This window comes from Rutidosis leptorrhynchoides, chromosome 2, assembly GCF_046630445.1.
Source record: "Rutidosis leptorrhynchoides isolate AG116_Rl617_1_P2 chromosome 2, CSIRO_AGI_Rlap_v1, whole genome shotgun sequence".
NCBI lineage: Eukaryota > Viridiplantae > Streptophyta > Magnoliopsida > Asterales > Asteraceae > Rutidosis > Rutidosis leptorrhynchoides.
This window is the reverse complement of record NC_092334.1, coordinates 129,866,119-129,886,107: the sequence shown is the minus strand read 5'-3', so window position 1 is coordinate 129,886,107 and position 19,989 is coordinate 129,866,119. Positions and strand designations below refer to the sequence as shown.

At 38.0% G+C, this 19,989-nt stretch overlaps 2 long non-coding RNA genes across 2 annotated transcripts; both read right to left on the bottom strand.

Moving 5' to 3' along the window:
- Positions 1-3,872: 3,872 nt before the first annotated feature.
- On the bottom strand, positions 3,873-5,712 carry LOC139891399 (uncharacterized). The gene is made up of 3 exons (XR_011773641.1): positions 5,528-5,712; positions 4,834-4,888; positions 3,873-3,993 (listed from the first exon to the last, which is right to left on the bottom strand). It is a non-coding gene; the product is annotated as an uncharacterized lncRNA (long non-coding RNA).
- Positions 5,713-9,975: 4,263 nt separating this feature from the next.
- Positions 9,976-11,815, bottom strand: LOC139891398 (uncharacterized). Its single transcript, XR_011773640.1, has 3 exons — positions 11,631-11,815; positions 10,937-10,991; positions 9,976-10,096 (listed from the first exon to the last, which is right to left on the bottom strand). It is a non-coding gene; the product is annotated as an uncharacterized lncRNA (long non-coding RNA).
- Positions 11,816-19,989: the final 8,174 nt, after the last annotated feature.

The window sequence follows — 19,989 nt, the reverse complement described above, 5'->3', positions numbered from 1 at the left end:
GGGAAGCTTATTTATTGCTCTTAAGGTAGTATTATTGTTGTTATTTTTATTTTTATCATTAAAACTAACATTATTATTATTATTAGAATTATCATTATTTTAATCATTATTTTTATAGTTATTATTATTAGTATTATTATTAAAATTAACATTTTTATTAAAAAGTATCATTTTTATTAAAGTTATCATTTTATCATTTATATTAAAAGTATCATTTTTAACCCTATTATCATTATTATTATTACTAATAATATTTTAGTATTATTATAATTTTAACAAACAAACGATATATATATACATACAAAATATATTTAATACATATAGCATAACAAGATTTATATTTTTTTTATATATATATGAAACACATAGGTTATTAATATAAAAATGATATAACTAATATATATATATATATATATATATATATATATATATATATATATATATATATATATATTCGTTCGATTACAATTATGTGTGTTAATATATATATATATATATATATATATATATATATATATATATATATATATATATATATATATACATGATATAGGTTCGTGAATCTGAGGCCAACCCTACATTAGTTCATTGACGTCATATGTATTTTTACTACAAAATACAATATATGTGAGTTTCATTACTCCCTTTTTAAATGCTTTTGCAATATATATTTTTGGGACTGAGAATACATGCGCTTTTATAAATGTTTTACGAAATAGTCACAAGTAATCGAAACTACATTATATGGTTGAATGATTGAAGCCGAATATGCCCCTTTTGCTTGGTAGCCTAAGAATTAGTAAACCTATCTACTAATTGACGTGAATCCTAAAGATAGATCTATTGGGCCTAACGAACCCCATCCCTTATTGCGGATGCTTTAGTACTTCGATGTTGTTTTATATCATGTCTGATGGATGTCCCGGAATGATAGGGGATATTCTTATATGCATCTAGTTAATGTCGGTTACCAGGTGTTCAATCCATATGAATGATATTTTTGTCTCTATGTATGGGACGTATATTTATAAGAAATAAAAATGAAAATCTTGTGGTCTATTAAAATGATGAAAATGATCGATTATGATAAACTAATAAACTCACCAACCTTTTGGTTGACACTTAAAAGCATGTTTATTCTCAGGTATGAAAGAAATCTTCCACTGTGCATTAGCTCATTAGAGATATTACTTGGAGTCACTCATGACATATTTCAAAAGACGTTGCATTCGAGTCGTCGAGTTCATCAAGATTATTATTAAGTCATTTATAATTGGATATATTAGAAAATGGTATACATGTCGTCAACTTTCGATGTAATGAAAGTTTTTCTTTTAAAAACGAATGCAATGTTTGTAAAATGTATTATATAGAGGTCAAGTACCTCGCGATCTAACCAAATGTAATGTATTCGTCCGGATGGATTAGGACGGGTCATGAAATGCACCAATAGACTTGTTTTGAACCTCCACAATTTTGCGCATCTCTGTAATAAACGCATCCATCTTTGCATCCGAGCTCGATGGTTGATTTGGTGGAGCATTGTTTTGGTTTTGGTAATGGTTTTGGTGTTGGTTTAGTGTATTTAATGTGTTGTTGTTCCAACTGAAGTTTGGATGTGAAATGTCCCGTTCTTATTGATTAAAAACGTTCCATATTAATTGATTTCGTTGCGATGTTTTAACCTCTATATGAGACGTTTTTTTTTTTCAAAGACTGCATTCATTTTTAAAACAAACCATAACCTTTATTTCATAAATAAAGGTTTAAAAAGCTTTACGTAGATTATCAAATAATGATAATCTAAAATATCCTATTTACACACGACCATTACATAATAGTTTACAATACAAATATGTTACATCGAAATCAGTTTCTTGAATGCAGTTTTTACACAATATCATACAAACATGGACTCCAAATCTTGTCCTTATTTTAGTATGCAATAGCGGAAGCTCTTAGTATTCACCTGAGAATAAACATGCTTTAAACGTTAACAAAAATGTTGGTGAGTTATAGGTTTAACCTATATATTTCAAATCGTAACAATAGACCACAAGATTTTATATTTCAATACACATCCCATACATAGAGATAAAAATCATTCATATGGTGAACACCTGGTAACTGACATTAACAAGATGCATATATAAGAATATCCCCATCATTCCGGGACACCCTTTGGATATGATATAAATTTCGAAGTACGAAAGCATCCGGTACTTTGGATGGGGTTTGTAAGGCCCAATAGATCTATCTTTAGGATTCGCGTCAATTAGGGTGTATGTTCCCTAATTCTTAGATTACCAGACTTAATAAAAAGGGGCATATTCGATTTCGATAATTCAACCATAGAATGTAGTTTCACGTACTTGTGTCTATTTTGTAAATCATTTATAAAACCTGCATGTATTCTCATCCCAAAAATATTAGATTTTAAAAGTGGGACTATATCTCACTTTCACATATTTTTACTTCGTCGGGAAGTAAGACTTGGCCACTGGTTGATTCACGAACCTATAACAATATATACATATATATCAAAGTATGTTCAAAATATATTTACAATACTTTTAATACATTTTGATGTTTTAAGTTTATTAAGTCAGCTGTCCTCGTTAGTAACCTACAACTAGTTGTCCACAGTTAGATGTAGAGAAATAAATCGATAAATATTATCTTGAATCAATTCACGACCCAGTGTATACGTATCTCAGTATTGATCACAACTCAAACTATATATATATTTTGGAATCAACCTCAACCCTGTATAGCTAACTCCAACATTCACATATAGAGTGTATATGGTTGTTCCGCAATATATATATATATAGATGGGTCGACATGATAGGTCGAAATATTGTATACGTGTCTATGGTATCTCAATATTACATAATATACAATATAATTTGATTAGGTTATGGTTGGAATAGATTTATTACTAACTTTCACGTAGGTAAAATGAGTAGTTTTTATCAATCTTGTTTTACTCGCCATTTCTTCGTTTCTAATCCGTTTTGAGTGTTTCCAGTGGCCACGATTTCGTATTGAACTTAACTTTATGAATCTAAATAGAAAAAGTATAAGTTTATGGTCGGAAATACAAGTTACAAGTCGTTTTTGAAAGAGGTAGTCATTTCCGTCGAAAGAACGACATCTTGATGACTATTTTGAAAAACATACTTTCACTTTGAGTTTAACCATGATTTTTGGATATAGTTTCATGTTCATAAGAAAAATCATTTTTCCAGAAGTATAGCTTTTAAATCAAAGTTCTTCTTAGCTTTTAATTATCCCAACCAAAACAGCCCCCGGTTTTACTACGACGGCGTATATCCAGTTTTATGGTGTTTATCGTGTTTTCGGGTTTTAAATCATTAAGTTAGCATATCATATAGATATAGAACATGTGTTTAGTTGATTTTAAAAGTATAGTTAGAAGGATTAACTTTATTTGCGAACAAGTTTAGAATTAACTAAACTATGTTCTAGTGATTACAAGTTTATAACGTTGAATAAGACAGCTTTTTATGTATGTAACAACCCAAACCAAACCACGACAATTCCCTTTAAATTTCACAACACAAAAAAAAATTTCTGGTGCAGATCATTTGCGCGGCGCGCCAGGTGGGCGCGCGGCGCGCCAAATCACCTGGACAGCCCGCTGTCCCCGGAAGTCAGTTTAACGAAAATGTTTGACTAGTTCCCGACACATTTAGCCAAAACGCTTTTAACCGTACATTAATATATGTAAAACTAGCACATAACTAAGGTTTGAGCGAGTTTCACAAAGTGGGGCCCACACGTACCCAAATTACCCTTTTAGTATAAAAATACAATTTTAGACCATAAGACTCTTAATACAAGACAAAGCCGAGCATGGCGATTGGGGACACGCTACCCAATCCTAATAAATCCAAAAGCAAGCCTTCTACGCAAACTATGCAAGTCCTCTAATCCTCGCGCTTACCCGAGCCACCATCCGCATGCAATCTATAAAAAGAGTCAACAACGAGAGGGTAAGCTAATGCTTAGTGAATGATAATATACTACATACATATATATGTATAAAATGGACACGCCACAAAATAGCAAATACCGCATACCGAGGCATCCATATAAGGCACTACACTAAGCATACCGTACGATCTCTAAGCAACGAGCTAAAGATACAATAACAATATAAGTTCACCAACGACGATGTGAACAACGCCAAATAGCTACACCCGGAGGGTTAGCTACAACACAACAATACATTAATATATAACAATATAAACGAACAAGGTTAACACCTTAACCCAATACCGAGAACCAAATACCACAATGAAGATTGGCCGAACTACACGAGCCTTAGTAATCCGAAACCACACGAGATTACTATCTTCACAACATCGAGGTTGGCCGAACTACACGAGCCTTAGTAATCCGAAACCACACGAGATTACTACCTCAATAAGATGACCGAACTACACGAGTCACCATGAATCCGAACTACACGAGATTCATTCGATAAGATGACCGAAACTACACGCGTCATCGTGAATCCGAAACCACACGCGATTCACTTCTCCAACTCAAACCCACGGTCACGGGATTATATAATCCACCACATCGGGGCCACAACATCCAAATCACAATCACGTGTGATAATGTACACACGAACGTGTACTTCGCCAAAGATGGTCAACCAATACGCACAACCGTGCCAATTGGACTTATACAAAAGTCCATCAAGTCCACCTACACGTGAAGTGAGCTCTATAGCCGAGATTCACTTCACCCGACCCGCACCCATCCTACACATACATATGTACATAGGATAATATCACTCACCTTGAAGTCTTGAAGAAAGCTTCCAAGTAATCCGCAACTCGCCAATGGAAAATACCTATTCCATTATCACAATTACAACAATACACTTAGAGTGGATTTACAAATCAACCCAATTCGTCACTAAGTTCAATTTCGACCCAAATGCACTTCCAAGCACAAACCGTGCCCAAACTAACCAATAGTCACTAACACAAGTGAGAATGGTCCTAATATGCCAATTAAACCCGAACACAAGTGTTAAACACGTGTCATACCCATTTTGACACTTAAACCCTAATTTTGACCCATAAAGGTCAAAATCTCATTCTTTGCAAGTTTTGACACCAAAACACATTTAACTCGGTTTAATACTTCAACTTAATCCATTTTAAGTTTATAAACTTCATTAAATCGCCAATTGGGTCATAATCACCACGAAACCCTAATTTGACCCAAAGTCAAAGTTAGTCAACCAAATACCCTAAATGGGTTTCAACACTTCCATAATCACTAACTTAAGTGATTAAACTCAAATTAAAGTTCTAAACATGGCCAATTAGTTCACCAAACCCAAAATCCACCAACAATTAACAACAACCCGATTACTAGCTTCACTAAACCCATTTCATCACATAAAAGGGTTTTACAACTAATTAACTCAAGACCCTAACTTGAATATCAAATTAGATAATTGAAATTCGGAGTTTGAGCTTACCAATACTATCACCGTGTAGCCGAGAACGAAAGGAACAACTTTAAAACCCGAGACTTTGCACGATTCGAGCTTCTTCCTCACCAAAACCTCCAATCTCTCTCTAAACTCTTACTCTCTCTCTAAAAATGGATGAAGATGATGAGTGGATGTGAATGGGATCCAAAACTGATCCAAACTAGCTCATAAGCCTCACAAATCCGGCCTCAAGTGAAATTACCCATTTGCCCTTCATTTAAGCCAATTAAAAACAAGGGATTCTGTCAGCAGCAAACGGCGCGGCGCGCCGAATCCCCGCGCGGCGCGCGACATAACTGATACAGATTCTTTTGCATTTTAACTCCCATAAATAGCCAACGAAACCCAATCTCGAATGTTATAAGTACACGAGTATGCAAGATAAATATTTGGGTCTTACAACTCTCCCCCACTTAAACTCGATCACGTCCTCGTGATCCTCGTCACTTAACCAAACGGACCCCTCCCTATGGTCCTCGACATAAGTTCCAATCCGACTTCCCCAGACAATCCTCCCCAAGGAGTCGCCTTTAACAACTAAATCGTCACCCGTGATTTATCAAAACCACAATCCGAGCACTAAAACCATGCTCATTCCCTAACATCGGGAAAACTCAACCAATTCTCGTACCGAGATATAAATCCCTTAGCGTACTATTACCGAGTACAACGCTAAAAGCAACCAAGTCTCAACCTAAGGTCAACAACCCGAAACGATGAAGACCGAACCAAACGAATCCTTACGGACAACACCAACCACTAACATCCCTTGTAGTGCGCAATACGACCAAAGCGCAACTACCGTAACATCATAACAAACGGCTAAGACCGATAGCGTCCAAAACGATGATGGCAACGCTAAACCAAGGTGTACAAAATCGATTTTCGTCACACCCGTAACAACTTGTGAGCGAAACACGGCTATCGCATCACTAATCACACAACATGGTCCTCACGACCCCACCATCGGTGTATCAAACAACCGATAGATCAAACAACACGGTCCTTACGACCCCACCATCGGTGTATCAAACAACCAATGGATCACACAACACACGAAGGCTGGCCGAAAACACACGCGCCTTAGTGAATCCGAACTACACGCGACTCACTACCTTCACCACAACAACAATCGGGAATGGCCGAACTACACGCGCCATAGTGAATCCGAACTACACGAGAGTCACTATCCCGGAGGAATGACCGAACTACACGAGTCATTTGTGAATCCGAACTACACGAGACTCACTCCTCAATACAATGACCGAAACCACACGAGTCATTTGTGAATCCGAACTACACGAGATTCACTTCCACAACATCGAGGTTGGCCGAACTACACGAGCCTTAGTAATCCGAAACCACACGAGATTACTACCTCAATAAGATGACCGAACTACACGAGTCACCATGAATCCGAACCACACGAGATTCATTCGATAAGATGACCGAAACTACACGCGTCATCGTGAATCCGAAACCACACGCGATTCACAACCATGATGAAGTCAGCGGACCCGAAGATCATGCTTCACCAATCTCAACACCGGATGAAGTCAGCGGACCCGAAGATCATGCTTCACCGATCTCAACTCCACGATGAAGTCAGCGGACCCGAAGATCATGCTCCACCGATCAACCATACCATAATGAAGTCAGCGGACCCTAAAGATCATGCTTCATTAATCATCAACACCACGATGAAGTCAGCGGACCCGAAGATCATGCTCCATCGATCACATACGCACTTTCGGCCTCAAACAACGAGTAATGCAACATCGCGCTCTGCTACACTATAGTGAACCCTAGCGGAACACTAACCATCCATAATCAAGCAAGAATCACCTATACCAAACATAGGTACCAAACAATAATTCTCCACAAGAGAACCCGACACACACCTCCCTTAACCGGAGGATCTCACCTTGCTCGTCAAACACGTCCATTATCTCTCAACGAGATTTACCACGTTACCACCTCGGTGATGATTCAAATCCAAACCATAAGTACAATTTATCCGAAATTGTACTCTACCACAAATCGACCCAACCAGGTCTCGACAACATTTTCCGGATCTACCAATAGCATCATCCGAAATCTCACACTAAAACTTCCTCGTGCGGGAGTGTAACTCCCCCACTTAGAACCACGTTCCATATCCACAACTCGTACAACCGCACAATGCTACCACAGGTAGACTTTACCAACAATTGGGCTCACACGACCCATTACCACATCTTGCTCCAACCTTGAGCACACGAAGGATTTTAACCAACCCTTAAACACTTTGAACGAAAAGTGTACCGCAACACAATCGGAGTCGAACACCACGCTAGTAGGTATAAAAGAGGCACCTAATGTCGCGTCATAAAGACTCCATTACCAACACCCATCGAGATTTAAAACACTCGATCTCAAGGGTTCCAACCAACCGACGAACCTCATGATTCGTCACTTCAACATCAAAGCGAACACGCGCTTAACAACCAAACACCAAAACCATTTCCGTAGCTTGGTAGAAACGTTTCCCAAATACTAAGGAATGCTTGGTTACGCCAAGTCTTACGCCCTTCGCCCGTCAATCAAACATCAACACAGGGTACTTCCATTAGGAACGTCACCCGTAGCATAACATGCACAACAAAGGCACGCAGCTCAAACTCAAACGGCATTTAATAAGTAATCAAAAGACATATTTATCAAAATTAAACGTACCTTAACGTCTCCTGGCCGCACCCGTCCCCGCTAACTTGGGACATTCCGACTTACGATGTCCTTCTTTTTGGCAATTGAAGCACACCATACCATCACCCTTTGGTACCGAACATTCCCAAGACTTGTGACCCCTCACGCCACAATTGTAACATCTAGCCGCACTAGAATCCGACATACCCGTTCGCGTACCACCCGTGCTCACACTCGGACCCTTAGCCCTCTTACTCGGAGCACCATAAGAAACGACTCTTCGCTCACTTGAAGGTTCACCCTTTTTCGATCGTGAATACGACTCGAAACCTCTAGCCAAGTCGAATAATTCCGAAAACGATTTCGCTTGACCCCGGCTAATTTTACTTTTCAAGTCATCATTCAAGGTCCGATAGAAATCTCCCATCAACAACCGATCATTCCCCAAATACTCCGGACAAAAACGAGCCTTCGCCATAAAGGTCGTCTTGAGAGTACTCAAATCCATAGATCCTTGTCGCAAATTTCGCAACTCATTACGCAATTCCCACAAATCGGCCGAAGTCCGGAACTCCTCGAAGAATTCCTCCTTAAAGTCGTCCCACGATAAAGCCATAAACGTCTCGCCACCGACAAGATCAATCTTACCATCCAACCAATCCCTTGCCCTACCCCGCAACAAACTCGTAGCGAGTCTCGTCTTCCTCTCGGGAGGGCAATCAATAGTACGAAAACACCCTTCGACATCCGAAATCCATGTTGTGCTCACCAAAGGATCCGGTTTCCCGTCATACATCGGGGGTTTAGTCCTCATGAAGCTCTTAAGATAACGCTCCATTTCACCACTACTTTGAAGTTCGGAATACCTCCTTTCCATTCTTTCTTCTAACGCACCCATTTGCTCCGCAACGGCGGCCGCAACTCTAGTATTAAACTCCTCGTCATTCGTCTCGATCTCGTTTCGCGTCGCCATTCTAAAGAATGCAAAACGATTAGTCCACGAACGTGTAAAACCGTACGCACGACACAGCCCCATCTTGCTAAACACTCATCGTACATCACTTGTTAGACACGATTTGCACCCGTAATAAGGTTTGCAAGTTCTTATTACGCACACATGCCGCATCGACTCGTTAGTACAACGACCGTCTCGCTCGATGATATACACAAACACAACCAAAATTCTACGCGGTACAAACACACGCGAGAATTATTATCACAACACAACAACATATTAATAATATCCGCATTACTAATATAAACGTTAGTCAACCTATAGCCAAGGCACTAACCAACCCATTCCGACCCGTAATCCTACAAGTCCCGCAACAAATTAAGCACACACAAAAGTCTAAGTCTAGGCACCTATCTCAAGTCACCTAAATCCCTTAGACCATGCTCTGATACCACTTGTAACAACCCAAACCAAACCACGACAATTCCCTTTAAATTTCACAACACAAAAAAAAATTTCTGGTGCAGATCATTTGCGCGGCGCGCCAGGTGGGCGCGCGGCGCGCCAAATCACCTGGACAGCCCGCTGTCCCCGGAAGTCAGTTTAACGAAAATGTTTGACTAGTTCCCGACACATTTAGCCAAAACGCTTTTAACCGTACATTAATATATGTAAAACTAGCACATAACTAAGGTTTGAGCGAGTTTCACAAAGTGGGGCCCACACGTACCCAAATTACCCTTTTAGTATAAAAATACAATTTTAGACCATAAGACTCTTAATACAAGACAAAGCCGAGCATGGCGATTGGGGACACGCTACCCAATCCTAATAAATCCAAAAGCAAGCCTTCTACGCAAACTATGCAAGTCCTCTAATCCTCGCGCTTACCCGAGCCACCATCCGCATGCAATCTATAAAAAGAGTCAACAACGAGAGGGTAAGCTAATGCTTAGTGAATGATAATATACTACATACATATATATGTATAAAATGGACACGCCACAAAATAGCAAATACCGCATACCGAGGCATCCATATAAGGCACTACACTAAGCATACCGTACGATCTCTAAGCAACGAGCTAAAGATACAATAACAATATAAGTTCACCAACGACGATGTGAACAACGCCAAATAGCTACACCCGGAGGGTTAGCTACAACACAACAATACATTAATATATAACAATATAAACGAACAAGGTTAACACCTTAACCCAATACCGAGAACCAAATACCACAATGAAGATTGGCCGAACTACACGAGCCTTAGTAATCCGAAACCACACGAGATTACTATCTTCACAACATCGAGGTTGGCCGAACTACACGAGCCTTAGTAATCCGAAACCACACGAGATTACTACCTCAATAAGATGACCGAACTACACGAGTCACCATGAATCCGAACTACACGAGATTCATTCGATAAGATGACCGAAACTACACGCGTCATCGTGAATCCGAAACCACACGCGATTCACTTCTCCAACTCAAACCCACGGTCACGGGATTATATAATCCACCACATCGGGGCCACAACATCCAAATCACAATCACGTGTGATAATGTACACACGAACGTGTACTTCGCCAAAGATGGTCAACCAATACGCACAACCGTGCCAATTGGACTTATACAAAAGTCCATCAAGTCCACCTACACGTGAAGTGAGCTCTATAGCCGAGATTCACTTCACCCGACCCGCACCCATCCTACACATACATATGTACATAGGATAATATCACTCACCTTGAAGTCTTGAAGAAAGCTTCCAAGTAATCCGCAACTCGCCAATGGAAAATACCTATTCCATTATCACAATTACAACAATACACTTAGAGTGGATTTACAAATCAACCCAATTCGTCACTAAGTTCAATTTCGACCCAAATGCACTTCCAAGCACAAACCGTGCCCAAACTAACCAATAGTCACTAACACAAGTGAGAATGGTCCTAATATGCCAATTAAACCCGAACACAAGTGTTAAACACGTGTCATACCCATTTTGACACTTAAACCCTAATTTTGACCCATAAAGGTCAAAATCTCATTCTTTGCAAGTTTTGACACCAAAACACATTTAACTCGGTTTAATACTTCAACTTAATCCATTTTAAGTTTATAAACTTCATTAAATCGCCAATTGGGTCATAATCACCACGAAACCCTAATTTGACCCAAAGTCAAAGTTAGTCAACCAAATACCCTAAATGGGTTTCAACACTTCCATAATCACTAACTTAAGTGATTAAACTCAAATTAAAGTTCTAAACATGGCCAATTAGTTCACCAAACCCAAAATCCACCAACAATTAACAACAACCCGATTACTAGCTTCACTAAACCCATTTCATCACATAAAAGGGTTTTACAACTAATTAACTCAAGACCCTAACTTGAATATCAAATTAGATAATTGAAATTCGGAGTTTGAGCTTACCAATACTATCACCGTGTAGCCGAGAACGAAAGGAACAACTTTAAAACCCGAGACTTTGCACGATTCGAGCTTCTTCCTCACCAAAACCTCCAATCTCTCTCTAAACTCTTACTCTCTCTCTAAAAATGGATGAAGATGATGAGTGGATGTGAATGGGATCCAAAACTGATCCAAACTAGCTCATAAGCCTCACAAATCCGGCCTCAAGTGAAATTACCCATTTGCCCTTCATTTAAGCCAATTAAAAACAAGGGATTCTGTCAGCAGCAAACGGCGCGGCGCGCCGAATCCCCGCGCGGCGCGCGACATAACTGATACAGATTCTTTTGCATTTTAACTCCCATAAATAGCCAACGAAACCCAATCTCGAATGTTATAAGTACACGAGTATGCAAGATAAATATTTGGGTCTTACAATGTATGAATCGAATGATGTTATGAACATCATTACTACCTCAAGTTCCTTCGATAAACCTACTGGAAATGAGAAAAATGGATCTAGCTTCAAAGGATCCTTGGATGGCTTGAAAGTTCTTGAAGCAGAATCATGACACGAAAACAATTTCAAGTAAGATTTCCACTCGAAATAAGATTGTTATAGTTATAGAAATTGAATTAAAGTTTGAATATGATTATTACCTTGTATTAGAAAGATAACCTGCTATAAGTAACAAAGGTTTCTTTATCCTGGATGATTACTTGGAATGGATTTAGAAAACTTGGAAGTAAACTTGCAATCTTGGAAGTATTCTTGATTTTATGAAACTAGAACTTTTGGAATTTATGAAGAACACTTAGAACATGAAGATAGAACTTGAGAGAGATCAATTATATGAAGAAAATTGAAGAATTAAAGTGTTTGTAGGTGTTTTTGGTCGTTGGTGTATGGATTATATATAAAGGATATGTAATTTTGTTTTCATGCTAGTTTCCAAATGATGGTTCCCACATGTGTTAGGTGACTCACATGGGCTGCTAAGAGCTGATCATTGGAGTGTATATACCAATAGTACATACATCTAAAAGCTGTGTATTGTACGAGTACGAATACGGGTGCATACGAGTAGATTTGTTGATGAAACTGAACGAGGATGTAATTGTAAGCATTTTTGTTAAGTAGAAGTAATTTGATAAGTGTCTTGAAGTCTTTCAAAAGTGTATGAATACATATTAAAAAACTACATGTATATACATTTTAACTGAGTCGTTAAGTCATCGTTAGTCGTTACATGTAAATGTTGTTTTGAAACCTTTAGGTTAACGATCTTGTTAAATGTTGTTAACCCAATGTTTATAATATCAAATGAGATTTTAAATTATTTTATTATCATGATATTATGATGTACGAATATCTCTTAATATGATCTATATACATTAAATGTCGTTACAACGATAATCGTTACATATATGTCTCGTTTCAAAATCATTAAGTTAGTAGTCTTATTTTTACATATGTAGTTCATTGTTAATACACTTAATGATATATTTACTTATCATTTAACATAATTAACCAAGTGTATCAATATCTTAATATGATTCATATGTATCTAGTAAGACGTTATAACGATAATCGTTATATATATCGTTTTCGAGTTTCTTAATTTAATAGTCTCATTTTTATGTATATAACTCATTGTTAAAATACCTAATGAGATACATACTTATAATAAAATCATGTTAACTATATATATAACCATATATATGTCATCGTATAGTTTTTACAAGTTTTAACGTTCGTGAATCACCGGTCAACTTGGGTGGTCATTTGTCTATATGAAACCTATTACAATTAATCAAGTCTTAATAAGTTTGATTGCTTAACATGTTGGAAACACTTAATCATGTAAATATCAATTTCATTTAATATATATAAACATGGAAAAGTTCGGGTCACTACAGTACCTACCAGTTAAATAAATTTCGTCCCGAAATTTTAAGCAGTTGGAGGTGTTAACGTATCTTCTGGAAATAAATGCGGGTATTTCTTCTTCATCTGATCTTCTCGTTCCCAGGTGAATTCGGGTCCTCTACAAGCATTCCATCGAACCTTAACAATTGGTATCTTGTTTTGCTTAAGTCTTTTAAACTCACGATCCATTATTTCGACGGGTTCTTCGATGAATTGAAGTTTTTCGTTGATTTGGATTTCATCTAACGGAATAGTGAGATCTTCTTTAGCAAAACATTTCTTCAAATTCGAGACGTAGAAAGTGTTATGTACAGCCGCGAGTTGTTGAGGTAACTCAAGTCGGTAAGCTACTGGTCCGACACGATCAATAATCTTGAATGGTCCGATATACCTTGGATTTAATTTCCCTCGTTTACCAAATCGAACAACGCCTTTCCAAGGTGCAACTTTAAGCATGTCCATCTCTCCAATTTCAAATTCTATATCTTTTCTTTTAATGTCAGCGTAGCTCTTTTGTCGACTTTGGGCGGTTTTCAACCGTTGTTGAATTTGGATGATCTTCTTGGTAGTTTCTTGTATTATCTCCGGACCCGTAATCTGTCTATCCCCCACTTCACTCCAACAAATCGGAGACCTGCACTTTCTACCATAAAGTGCCTTAAACGGCGCCATCTCAATACTAGAATGATAACTGTTGTTGTAGGAAAATTCTGCTAACGGTAGGTGTCGATCCCAACTGTTTCTGAAATCAATAACACATGCTCGTAGCATGTCTTCAAGCGTTTGTATCGTCCTTTCGCTCTGCCCATCAGTTTGTGGATGATAGGCAGTACTCATGTCTAGACGAGTTCCTAATGCTTGCTGTAATGTCTGCCAGAATCTTGAAATAAATCTGCCATCCCTATCAGAGATAATAGAGATTGGTATTCCATATCTGGAGATGACTTCCTTCAAATACAGTCATGCTAACTTATCCATCTTGTCATCTTCTCTTATTGGCAGGAAGTGTGCTGATTTGGTGAGACGATCAACTATTACCCAAATAGTATCAAAACCACTTGCAGTCCTTGGCAATTTAGTGATGAAATCCTTAGTAATGTTTTCCCATTTCCATTCCGGGATTTCGGGTTATTGAAGTAGACCTGATGGTTTCTGATGCTCAGCTTTGACCTTAGAACACGTCAAACATTCTCCTACGTATTTAGCAACATCGGCTTTCATACCCGGCCACCAAAAATGTTTCTTGAGATCCTTGTACATCTTCCCCGTTCCAGGATGTATTGAGTATCTGGTTTTATGAGCTTCTCTAAGTACCATTTCTCTCATATCTCCAAATTTTGGTACCCAAATCCTTTCAGCCCTATACCGGGTTCCGTCTTCCCGAATATTAAGATGCTTCTCCGATCCTTTGGGTATTTCATCCATTAAATTTCCCTCTTTTAAAACTCCTTGTTGCGCCTCCTTTATTTAAGTAGTAAGGTTATTGTGAATCATTATATTCATAGATTTTACTCGAATGGGATCTCTGTCCTTCCTGCTCAAGGCGTCGGCTACCACATTTGCCTTCCCCGGGTGGTAACGAATCTCAAAGTCGTAATCATTCAACAATTCAATCCACCTACGCTGCCTCATATTCAGTTGTTTCTGATTAAATATGTGTTGAAGACTTTTGTGGTCGGTATATATAATACTTTTGACCCCATATAAGTAGTGCCTCCAAGTCTTTAATGCAAAAATAACCACGCCTAATTCCAAATCATGCGTCGTATAATTTTGTTCATGAATCTTCAATTGTCTAGACGCATAAGCAATCACCTTCGTTCGTTGCATTAATACACAACCGAGACCTTGCTTTGATGCGTCACAATAAATCACAAAATCATCATTCCCTTCAGGTAATGACAATATAGGTGCCGTAGTTAGCTTTTTCTTCAATAACTGAAACGCTTTCTCTTGTTCATCCTTCCACTCAAATTTCTTCCCTTTATGCGTTAATGCAGTCAAGGGTTTTGCTATTCTGGAAAAGTCTTGGATGAACCTTCTGTAGTAACCAGCTAGTCCTAAAAACTGGCGTATGTGTTTCGGAGTTTTCGGGGTTTTTCACTTTTTAACAGTTTCTATCTTTGCCTGATCCACCTTAATACCTTCTTTGTTCACTATGTGACCGAGGAATTGAACTTCTTCCAACCAAAATGCACACTTTGAAAACTTAGCGTACAATTCTTCCTTCCTCAATACTTCTAACACCTTTCTCAAATGTTCATTGTGTTCTTGGTCATTCTTTGAGTAAATAAGTATGTCATCAATGAAAACAATGACAAACTTGTCAAGGTATGGTCCACACACTCGGTTCATAAGGTCCATGAACACAGCTGGTGCATTAGTTAAACCAAACGGCATGACCATAAATTCGTAATGACCGTAACGTGTTCTGAAAGCAGTCTTTGGAATATCATCTTCTTTCACCCGCATTTGATGATACCCGGAACGTAAGTCAATCTTTGAATAAACAGACGAGCCTTGTAGTTGATCAAATAAGTTGTCGATTCTCGGTAGTGGGTAGCGGTTCTTGATGGTAAGTTTGTTCAACTCTCGGTAGTCGATACACAACCTGAATGTACCATCTTTCTTCTTGACAAACAAAACAGGAGCTCCCCACGGTGATGTGCTTGGTCGAATGAAACCACGCTCTAAAAGTTCTTGTAATTGGCTTTGCAGTTCTTTTATCTCGCTGGGTGCGAGTCTGTAAGGAGCACGAGCTATTGATGCAGCTCCTGGTACAAGATCTATTTGAAATTCAACGGATCGATGTGGGGGTAATCCCGGTAATTCTTTCGAAAATATATCGGGAAATTCTTTTGCGACGGGAACATCATTGATGCTCTTTTCTTCAGTTTGTACTTTCTCGACTTGTGCTAGAACAGCATAGCAACCTTTTCTTATTAGTTTTTGTGCCTTCAAATTACTAATAAGATGTAGCTTCGTGTTGCCCTTTTCTCAGTACACCATTAAGGGTTTTCCTTTTTCTCGTATAATGCGAATTGCATTTTTGTAACAAACGATCTATGCTTTCACTTCTTTCAACCAGTCCATACCGATTATCACATCAAAACTCCCTAACTCTACTGGTATCAAGTCAATCTTAAATGTTTCGCTAACCAGTTTAATTTCTTGATTCCGACATATATTATCTGCTGAAATTAATTTACCATTTTCCAATTCGAGCAAAAATTTACTATCCAAAGGCGTCAATGGACAACTTAATTTAGCACAAAAATCTCTACTCATATAGCTTCTATCTGCACCCGAATCAAATAAAACGTAAGCAGATTTATTGTCAATAAGAAACGTACCCGTAACAAGCTCCGGGTCTTCCTGTGCCTCTGCCGCATTAATATTGAAAACTCTTCCGCGGCCTTGTCCATTCGTGTTCTCCTGGTTCGGGAAATTTCTAATAATGTGGCCCGGTTTTCCACATTTATAACAAACTACATTTGCATAACTTGCTCTGACACTACTTGCTCCGCCATTACTCGTTCCGACACCATTTGTTCCTTTCGTTCTGTTAACCCCTGGTCTGTAGACCTCACACTTCGCCGCGCTATGACTATTTCTTTTACACTTGTTGCAAAATTTGGTGCAGAACCCCGAGTGATACTTGTCACACCTTTGGCATAGCTGCTTCTGATTGTTGTTGTTGTTGCGGTTATTATTGTTGTTAAGATGATTGTTGTAGTTGCTGTTGTTGTTGTTGTTGTTGTTGTTGTTGTTGTTGTTGTTGTTGTTGGGCCGTTTGTTGTAGTTGCGATTGATGTTGCGATTGTTAGGATAGTTGTTGCGATTATTGTTGTAATTGTTGTTGTTGTTGTATTGGTGATTCTTATCACCGTTTTCCTCCCACTTTCTTTTGACTTGCTTCACATTGGCCTCTTCAGCAGTCTGTTCTTTAATTCTTTCTTCAATCTGGTTCACTAGTTTGTGAGCCATTCTACATGCCTGTTGTATGGAGGCGGACTCGTGTGAACTTATATCTTCTTGGATTCTTTCCGGTAATCCTTTCACAAACGCGTCGATCTTCTCATCCTTATCTTCGAACGCTCCCGGACACAATAGGCATAATTCTGTGAATCGTCTTTCGTACGTGGTAATATCAAATCCTTGGGTTCGTAACCCTCTAAGTTCTGTCTTAAGCTTATTGACCTCGGTTCTGGAACGGTACATCTCGTTCATCAAGTGCTTGAATGCTGACCACGGTAGTGCGTAAGCATCATCTTGTTCCACTTGCTCTAGATAGGTATTCCACCATGTTAATGCAGAACCTGTGAAGGTATGCGTAGCGTACTTCACTTTGTCCTCTTCAGTACACTTACTTATGGAAAACACCGATTCGACCTTCTCGGTCCACCGTTTCAATCCGATCGGTCCTTCGGTTCCATCAAATTCCAAAGGTTTGCAGGCAGTGAATTCTTTGTAGGTGCATCCTACACGATTTCCTGTACTGCTAGATCCAAGGTTATTATTGGTATGTAGCGCAGCCTGTACTGCGGCTATGTTTGCAGCAAGAAAGGTACGAAATTCCTCTTCGCTCATATTCATGGTTTGTCGAGTAGTCGGTGCCATTTCCTTCAAATAGTCAAATGAAACAAGTTAATCATACAGAATATTAAGAGTAGTCAATAGTATCTCGTAGCATAATATGAACTCATTTATAATAGTTTTTTCTTCATATTAGCATTTTATAAGTTTAAATTCGTGTAGTACCTACCCGTTAAGTTCATACTTAGTAGCTAATATACAATTCAACTACTACAATTCTATATGAAAAACTGATTATAATAATATTTCGCGTTCAAACTTTTACACAATATTTTACAAACTTACAATACCGCTTATTTTACATATAGCATGAAATATAGCACACAATAACTTTGATACAAGATAGTTGTGAAGATAATTCTAGCTAGTACACAAGTCGTTCAGTAAAGGCAATAAAGACACGTAATTCATACGTCCAGAAACAAGTCATGCATTCTGGTTTTACTAGGACTACTTCCCATCCTTGGTCTTGTGGAACATAACCGTTATGGCCGTTGATAAGACAGCATGTTGCAACGTCGTCAAAGGGACGAGGGTTACATAATGTCCAACAGTCCCGTAACAATCTAAAAACCTCATTTCTTACCCCAATTACCGACTCCGTCACTTGTGGGAACGTTTTGTTTAATAGTTGTAGCCCGATGTTCTTTTTCTCACTTTGGTGAGAAGCGAACATTACTAACCCGTAAGCATAACATGCTTCTTTATGTTGCATGTTAGCCGCTTTTTCTAAATCATGAAGTCCTATATTCGGATACATTGAGTCAAAATAATTTCATAACCCGTTGCGTAAAATAGCATTTGGGTTCCCCGCAATATATGCGTCAAAGTAAACACATCGTAACTTATGGGTTTCCCAATGTGATATCCCCCATCTTTCAAACGAAAGCCTTTTATAAACCAAGGCATTCTTGGAACGTTCTTCAAATGTCTTACAAACTGATTTTGCCATAAATAGTTGTGCCGAGGAATTCTGACCGACTCTAGATGTGATGACCCGAAAATTTTTGACTTATTTAAACCAATTCTCTATACGATTTATTATTTTAACACGTTAAACAAAGTCTGTTAGATTGAGTCTCAAAATTTTAGAACTGTTACATATATACAATTACCTTTGACTACTCTCGACGATTCATGAACAATTATATGTATGTATATATATATGTACAAGTAAAAACGACTTTCCTACAGTAAAACCCTATTTGCTACAGTAAAAATTACTTTGCTACAGTAAAACACAATTTACTACAGTAAAACACTATTTGCTACAGTGAAACCGTATTTTGCTACAGTGCTACAGTGAAACCGTATTTTGCTACAGTGCTACAGTGAAAACGAGTTTGCTACAGCGATTTGCTATAAAACACTATTTGCTGCAGTAAAACACTATTTGCTACAGTAAAATACTATTTGCTACAGTAAACACTATTTGATGTCGACGAACTAGCAAACAAAAACAGAAAAGGCGGCCATGCGATCGCATGGCAAAAACACTGAAAACTCATGCGATCGCATGAGCTACAGTAAATCGAAAAGTAATATAAATACGCAATTTGTTCGATGAAGTTTATTACATTTCTCTCTTAATATTTATATTTATATTATAATTATAATTTTAAATTTAAGTTTAATAATAATAAGGTATATACGAGGGTGTTTTTAATTCGGGTTTCAAACCGCTTTAAGCTAAGGAAATATTAGGTATTATTCGGGGTATTATTCTTGAATTCAAGGCCAACCATACAGTCATCTACCATCATTACGTCTACGCAATTTGCCTACAATATTGAATCGCAATATTGAACTGTGAGTTTATAGTCTCCCTTTTTAAATACTTTAAATATTTTTGGG